The 8,421-nt window shown below is 39.3% G+C and overlaps 3 non-coding genes and 1 pseudogene across 3 annotated transcripts; all 4 read right to left on the minus strand.

Moving 5' to 3' along the window:
• Positions 1-6,494: 6,494 nt before the first annotated feature.
• LOC125594276 lies at positions 6,495-6,620 on the minus strand. The gene has a single exon (XR_007329801.1). It is a non-coding gene; the product is annotated as a small nucleolar RNA snoR80 (small nucleolar RNA).
• A 63-nt stretch (positions 6,621-6,683) lies between these two features.
• On the minus strand, positions 6,684-6,794 carry LOC125594275 (annotated as a pseudogene).
• Positions 6,795-6,841: 47 nt separating this feature from the next.
• LOC125594274 lies at positions 6,842-6,928 on the minus strand. Its single transcript, XR_007329800.1, has one exon. It is a non-coding gene; the product is annotated as a small nucleolar RNA R11/Z151 (small nucleolar RNA).
• A 60-nt stretch (positions 6,929-6,988) lies between these two features.
• Positions 6,989-7,091, minus strand: LOC125594273. Its single transcript, XR_007329799.1, has one exon. It is a non-coding gene; the product is annotated as a small nucleolar RNA Z157/R69/R10 (small nucleolar RNA).
• Between the last annotated feature and the right edge of the window lie 1,330 nt (positions 7,092-8,421).

Raw genomic sequence — 8,421 nt, forward strand, 5'->3', positions numbered from 1 at the left:
GACTCGGAATGAGTTAGAGTCTTTGTAAGTCTAGATTTAATCTGAGGACACGTGTGATGATCTTGAGCTGCGTCGGTTAAGCGCGTGTAAGTGATCAAGTATAAGGTCACAGCTCTTCTCTCTTGATTCATTAAGTCTTCTGTTAGTATCACAGAGAGAAGTTGAGATCATCATCGTGAGCCGTTAGGTTGTAATCGGAGCTCGCTTGTGAGCAGTTAGTTCTTGCTGGTTTGATCCCAGCTCCAGAGAGTTATAGCGGCTTCCCCAAGGTGGCGGGAAGTGCGGTGAACTCTGGGTCAACATACCGCTTGTGTCGTTACTTGATCGGTGAACAAAGACTCAAGATTATCAGAAGGAGTTCTCACAAATTGGTATCAGAGCCAGGTTCTCTGACTTGAGAACCTCGCTCGACTCAAGACGACGGAAGCGACTCGACCGGATTCAATGGCGATGACGATGCAAGTCAAGGTTGGATCGCATCAATTTTCGATGACGATGTTTGATGGATCGGGGGATTTCTCGATCTGGAAGAAGAGGATGTACGCGAATCTCAGCGTACAAGGCCTGAAGGATGTGTTAACGGAGAAGGCTGAAGATACGGAGACAAAAGATGAAGACGAAGAACCAGAAGCAAAGAAGAAGCGTGAAGAAGGCGAGACTGTAAGATCCGAACGAGATGAGAAGGCGTTGAATCTCATCTTTATGAGTGTTGGAGATCAAGTCTTGAGAAAGATTGACAAGTGTACCACCGCGGCTCAAGCTTGGTCACTTCTTGATAGGCTCTACATGACGCAGAGCCTTCCCAACCGGGTCCACGCACAGCTCCGAGTATACTCCTTCAAGATGCAAGATTCGAGAACAATCGACCAGAATATGGATGACTTTCTGAAGATGATCACGGACCTTAGCAACCTGAGCATCGAGGTCCCGGAGGAAGTCCAGGCCATTCTACTACTCAACGCTCTCCCGGCCAGGTACGACTCTCTAAAAGAAACTCTCAAGTATGGTAGAGATGCTATTAAGGTAGAGGAAGTTGCCAGTGCTGCTAGGTCGAAGGAATTGGAATTCAAAGACTCCACTAGTACTAGATCAAACGGGGAGGGTCATTACGTGCGGGGTAGAACGGATTCTAGGACTGTTAACTTTGGCAGGAACAAAGGCCGGTCAAGGTCGAAATCCAAAGAAAGCAAAAGAGTTTGCTGGATCTGCGGTAAAGAGGGACACTTCAAGAAGCAATGTTACAAGTGGCTCGAAAGAAACAAGGGAAAGTCAGGTTCTTTTGAGAAAGGTGAAGCGTCCGCAGCTGTCAGGGATGATGCAAATGACTTAGTAGGGGTGATTGCAGCAGAGGTGAACTTATCATCTGGAAGTTCAGACCACGAGGAATGGGTCCTAGACACAGGCTGCTCCTTCCACATGACTCCAAGACGCGATCTGCTTAGAAACTTCAGAGAAGAAGCTTCAGGAAGAGTAAGGATGGCAAATGGCTCAATATCTGAGGTCACAGGGATTGGCTCCGTCCGCTTCAGGAATCCAGACAACACAACATTCTTGCTCCACGACGTGAAGTACATGCCCACTATCACAAGAAACCTCATATCATTGGGGACCTTAGAAGATAAAGGATGTGAATTCAAAGGGGGCAATGGGGTGATCAAAGTGATCAAAGGCTGTATTGTCTTCATGAAGGGTATGAGAAGATACTCTTTGTATATCCTCCAAGGTGATGCGATTGCGCCAGAAGCTAATGTCTCAGAGAACGGAGCTAATAATCAGTTAACGTTGAATGAAGATGAAACAAGACTTTGGCATAGCAGAATGGGCCACATTGGACAGAAAGGGTTGGAAGAGTTAGCAAAGCGAGGATGCTTTGATGGCAAGAGGATAACTGAGATCAAGTTTTGCGAAACATGTGTTTTGGGAAAGACTACAAGGTCAAGCTTTGGACCTGCCAAACACGTGACGAGGGACAAGCTCGACTACATCCACTCAGACCTATGGGGTTCTCCAAACGTACCGTTTAGCCTCAACAATTGTCAGTACTTCATATCATTCACAGACGACTTCTCTCGCAAGGTGTGGGTCTACTTCCTTAAACACAAAGATGAAGCGTTCAGAAGCTTTTGTGAGTGGAAGAAGATGGTGGAAACTCAAACCGAAAGGAAGGTTAAGAAGCTTCGCACAGACAATGGATTAGAGTTTTGTAATCGATTGTTTGATGGGTTATGCAAGGAAGAAGGCATAGTCAGACATCGAACTTGCACGTATACTTCGCAGCAAAACGGAGTTGCAGAGAGACTCAACCGCTCGATCATGAACAAAGTCAGATGCATGCTCAGTGAAAGCGGCCTTGAGAAGAAATTTTGGGCGGAAGCAGCGTCTACGGCAGTCTATCTCATCAACCGGTCACCATCATATGTACTTGAGTTCAAAGTACCTGAGGAGTTGTGGACTTCGGTAATGCCTACATTGACAGAAATTAAAAGGTTTGGATGCTTGGCGTATATTCACTCAGATGATGGAAAGCTTAACCCAAGAGCTAAGCGTGGAGTGTTCACAGGATACCCAGAGGGAGTGAAAGGTTTCAGGGTGTGGATAATAGATGAAATGAAGATCACTATTACCAGAAATGTCGTTTTCAGAGAGGATAAAATGTATAAGGACCTCAAGAGTGACGACAAAGACACATCAGAGTCACGGGCTCAAGAGTTGAAATGGCTCAACATAGAGATGAACGAAGACCGTGAAGTAGCAGAAAGTTCTTCTCAAGGTGGAGCCACTACCACAGAAAATGGTCATCAAGGAGATGAAGCAATGGAACAAGTTCAACAAGATGAAACTATAGATCTCACCAACTATCAGCTAGCTCGAGATAGAGTCAGAAGGCAGATTAATCCACCTACAAGACTTGATGAATATGAGTGTGACTTCTTGAGTTACGAACCAGAATTTGAAGTATTGATGTGCTTGATGGTGGAAGATGGAGGTACAGAACCGAACAACATGAAGGAGGCAGTAGAAGACTCAGACAGTGAGAAATGGATAGAAGCGGCTGTAGAAGAGATGACATCTCTGAAGAAAAATAAGACGTGGATACTAGTGGATAGACCAAAGGATCAGAAAGCTATAGGTTGCAGATGGTTGTTCAAAAGAAAGCCGGACATTGCAGGAGTCGAAGATCCAAGACACAAGGCCAGATTAGTTGCAAAGGGGTACTCGCAGAAGGAAGGTATTGATTACCAAGAGATCTTCGCGCCGGTAGTAAAGCATGTTTCGATCAGATATATGTTGTCAGCTGTGACTCATTTCAACATGGAACTTCAACAAATGGACGTGAAGACAGCTTTTCTTCACGGGAACATTGAAGAACACATAGTGATGGAACAGCCGGAGGGATTTGTCGATAAAGATCAACCGGATAAAGTTTGCTTGTTGAAGAGATCATTATATGGTTTGAAACAGTCCCCGCGTCAGTGGAACAAGCGTTTCGACGACCTCATGCAGAAGAATAACTTTCAGAGTAGCCAGTATGATAACTGTGTGTACTTCAAGAATGTGGAGAAGGGGGATGGGGTATATCTTCTGTTGTATGTTGATGATATCCTAATAGCGTCACAAGATAAGATGGAAGTCGAGAAACTGAAGATACTACTCAGTAGTGAGTTCGAAATGAAAGACCTTGGAGACGCGAAAAAGATTCTAGGCATGGAGATAGAGAGAGATAGAGCTAAAGGGTGTCTATGGGTCTCACAAGAGAGTTATTTTAGGAAAGTGCTGAACAACTTTAAGATGGACCAGTGCAAGTCTGTAGCGACCCCCTTAGGAGCTCATTTCAAGCTAAAATCTCCATCAGAGAAAGAGATTGAAGAAATTGGTGATAGTATGAATGGAGTCCCGTACCAGAGCGCAGTCGGAAGCATTATGTATGCGATGATAGGGACTCGTCCAGACTTAGCTTATCCAGTGGGCCTTATCAGCAGGTTCATGAGTAATCCAGTACCTGAACATTGGAGTGCTGTGAAGTGGGTACTACGGTACATACAAGGAACCATTGAAACGAGATTATGTTTCAAGAATAAAGGAGAGTTTGTATTGAAGGGCTACTGTGATTCGGATTATGGAGGAGATTTAGATGAGAGAAGATCAGTTAATGGGATTGTGTTTACGGCTGGAGGGAATACAATTAGTTGGAGGTCTCAACTGCAGAAAGTGGTGGCGCTGTCATCTACAGAAGCTGAATACATTTCAATGTCTGAAGCGATACGAGAAGGAGTATGGCTAAAAGGTCTTGCAGAGGAGTTGGGTTTTGGTCAAGAAACAGTCGACATCTTCTGTGATTCTCAGAGCGCTATAGCTCTCTCCAAGAATGCAGTGTTTCATGAAAGATCGAAACATGTGGCTACAAAGTATCACTACGGGAGAGATCTTATTAAGAAAGGAGTTGTCCATGTGTTGAAGATTGCAACGGCTAACAATCCAGCTGATGTATTTACTAAAGTCCTACCAGTTTATAAGGTGAAAGAAGCATTGAAGATGCTTCGTATTGGGAAAGAGTAGACTACGTCCCGTGTGGGGTCTGAATCCGGTCGAGGGTTCAGGAGTGCTTGGTTAAGAGCACGAGCAGGTTATAGAAGTTGATCTATGCCTAAGGTGGAGATTTGAAGGATGAAGTGTAGCCATCAGATCATCTGGAGGCTTCAAGGTATTGAAGGTTTATCTTAGCTAGAGTTTATAGTCTAAGTGTTGGTAAGACTCGGAATGAGTTAGAGTCTTTGTAAGTCTAGATTTAATCTGAGGACACGTGTGATGATCTTGAGCTGCGTCGGTTAAGCGCGTGTAAGTGATCAAGTATAAGGTCACAGCTCTTCTCTCTTGATTCATTAAGTCTTCTGTTAGTATCACAGAGAGAAGTTGAGATCATCATCGTGAGCCGTTAGGTTGTAATCGGAGCTCGCTTGTGAGCATTTAGTTCTTACTGGTTTGATCCCAGCTCCAGAGAGTTATAGCGGCTTCCCCAAGGTGGCGGGAAGTGCGGTGAACTCTGGGTCAACATACCGCTTGTGTCGTTACTTGATCGGTGAACAAAGACTCAAGATTATCAGAAGGAGTTCTCACAGGGAGCCTATTTTGTTATGAAACGAAATTGCCAAGCAAGGTACAAACCCATTAAAATCGATTCACTGGTTTTGCATCCGCTGAATAAGGCTTGGGATATTGACTGCAACCTAAAGCGGGCCTGAGTGAGGAACATGCGCCTCGGTGTTGAGCCGGTATGATCCAATGTCTTAATTCCAATCAAACGGTGATCGCTGGCTTCGGTCTTATTTGTATTCATCGTTTAGAGCTTAGTTTCAGGTTTTAGTTATGTCCCTGTAATAGTGTGGTGTAAGAGACAACTCATTTTGATCGCTTGTGGTAAAATGAGTTTGTTCTCATGGTGGTTTAAGTGATCGGATGATTGATAAGGTAACGTAGGTTTCAAATGAGTGAGCCTAGGTGATACTATATCTTCATCCATTAGATCACAAGTGGTTAAAATCTCTGCTAAAGCAATGTGGTTACAATTTGATTGTACTAAACAGTTTGGTTAATGAAAAGTTGATGTTGAGCAAAAAAAAAAAAATAGCTATGCTGTATTTCTTTTGAATCGAATTTAACATCTTATTCAAAAAAGAAAAAAAGTTGGATGCGTGTTTTATAGCTTCTCTAATGTTTGAGGAAATCGGCTATTTTCTTACATTTAAACATGAAAACGGTTTGGAATTAGTACATACAGACTTCTACTAAAACCATACACCAAATCTTTGTTAATTTTAAATTCTGTAATCAAACTATTCCTCGGTAATTTTTTTTACCGTTTGTCTCTTACTCAAACTAATAATAGAAAGCCAAATAAAAAAGGCTAAACAAGCCAGCCACCAAGCCAAACGGGTCTTTTTTCACAATCATTGCTTTGTGTTGTCACTTAGTATCTTTTTGTTGTTCAATCTGTTCATAGATCAATCATCCAGCTCATGTAACCACTGAAAGAATTTATGCGGGTTCCTCTAATCAACTTAATTAGCTTTATTCATAGTCTTTTCTTGTGAATTGTTGGTCATCAATTACCCATCGGAGTGGTTCTCAAAGCTCACCAATCTCACAGATCACTACAGTTTAGCCTAATATGCCTGCCAACAGTTGTGAATTTTATCAAATTTGGTTACAGCACTAGATCTAGTACTATTTTATTCAGATCAACATATTTTAAATTTGACAAGTTCCGTAACTTTTAAAAGGTTTAAAGTCAATGTTAGGTCATGACATTGAAAGCGAAGAATCAGGTCATGCGGATCACAGGTTCAAATCAGTAACTTTGAGTTTCATTCATAAAGCTTTTAGTGTTACTTACTCATCAACAAGTGAGGAAATTACAAACTAAGTTGACATCACTTTAATGAGGAGGTATGCTAGAAATCATCCAATGGCAATGTATACAACTTAAGTGCAAGAGATAATATGCGAGGCATTTCCAGGATCAAAAAACATAGAAAAAGCCAAATGATCAGGATATACCACAAATCAATATTGCGTCAATGCCATTATACCTAAAGGAACTGTTTTTATCCTTCAGAATTGGTAAAAGACGCCTCCTTTCATTCAAATATACCATAATATAAAGAACAAATTGAAAATATCTAATTGATGCTCAGTGGAAGGAGAAGTCGTTTAATTAAGAGAGCTCACGGCAAAACAGTTTATGTTTTGTCCACTGCCCTTCGTGCACCTCCGTGCAGTTTCATCATCATCGCATCAAAACAATAAATCAGAGAAACGATTCAAATTATTTATCAAATAAAAATAGCCTCAGTGTGTGTAACAATTCAGATCATTGATTTAAAACCTCACTGAAATCCGCTAAGATAATTGTTTTTATCCTCATCGGCTAATCTAAAAAGAATGTCAAAAAAGCAAATATGATTGTGGTGGAGGCGGGAGTGTAAAGAAGAGGGATACTCAGACAGCCAAGGGATGTATCGTCAACTACTGGGTGAAGAGCCAAGATCGGAAACTCTAGTCCACGAAATTATTCGTTTCATCACCATATCCCTTCTTCCTACCCGCCACAAATCCAAAAAACAAAATCAATATAACCCCAGAGAAAACAATGAAAAGAACTCCTACTGTTCATTGTAAAGCTAAGCAGAAAGAAAATATATAGAAGCAAGCAGCTATGCTGTTTCAATTTATTTTAGAAGAAGAACCATATTTATACGACACAGGCGCATTAGGGTTTTCCTTACCGAGTAGCCGCTACAACATCTTTTTAGGGTTTTGCTTCCAACACAGCCCAATAGTTAAAATCTTAGCCCTTTCATATTAGGCCGACTAAAGGCCCATATTTTTGTGTGCAATTCCTCTAGGCACCATATTTATTTTGGCTATAGATACTTGAGCACCTGCGTTACAACAGGTTTTGTTTGATGATTAATTTAATAAAAAAATAAAAATAATATTTTATAGTTTTAGGATGGGAAATACTATAAGATAGTACCAAAAAAAATTATATCATAAATATAGACTTTAAAAATCAAAATGATCAAAATATTTCATTAAAGAGGTAAATATACACTTATACCCCTAGGTTTAACTAATCCAAACCTTAGGGTTTAAAATTTATAAAATAAAAAATAAATATTAAAAATTTGAAAATAAAAAAATTAAAAATAGTTTCAAAAAGTATTTTCAAATTACAAAAAGAAAATTTGAAAAAAAATAATAAAATAAAATTCAAAAAAAATCAATTTTTTTTTAAAGTTCGAATTTGAAAACATATAATCTAAAACTATTAAACAAATTATTTTTTTTTAATTTTTTTTATTTTTTTATATATCAATTAGTGTTCTTTTTCCTATTAAATGAAACATTTTGGTCATTTTCCTCCTTGTGGTCTGTTTTTGTGACCAAAACTTGAAAATGGTCTATTTATGAGAATTGCCCTTTTAGGATTGTTTTTACATATGTTATGTGAAACTTATTTTATAATTAAGAACTCATTATCATACATAAGTTCCAATTAATATTTGTATTTTATAATCATGATGAATATGTAATTGTTATTAACTTTGTACTTAGGTCTAGAGAAAATACTCATATTTAAAATTTTAAACCGCACCCAAATCGAAATAAGAATTACAATGAAAAAAAACATTGAAAGTTGCTTAAGGCCAATCGAGTCAATGACAATATTATACACTTTTATGTACTATTAATGTTTTTAACTTATATGATATTTAATAATTTTATTAATTATTATTTCTTAATAATATATTTATGTAATAACATTTTAATTAAATGTAAGTAGAAAAAATATTACATAGTAAAAAAAAAAACAAATGACGATGAAGATCGATTTGTTTTTAACAAACCACACATATATCA

This window comes from Brassica napus (assembly GCF_020379485.1).
Source record: "Brassica napus cultivar Da-Ae chromosome A5 unlocalized genomic scaffold, Da-Ae chrA05_Random_31, whole genome shotgun sequence".
Lineage (NCBI taxonomy): Eukaryota > Viridiplantae > Streptophyta > Magnoliopsida > Brassicales > Brassicaceae > Brassica > Brassica napus.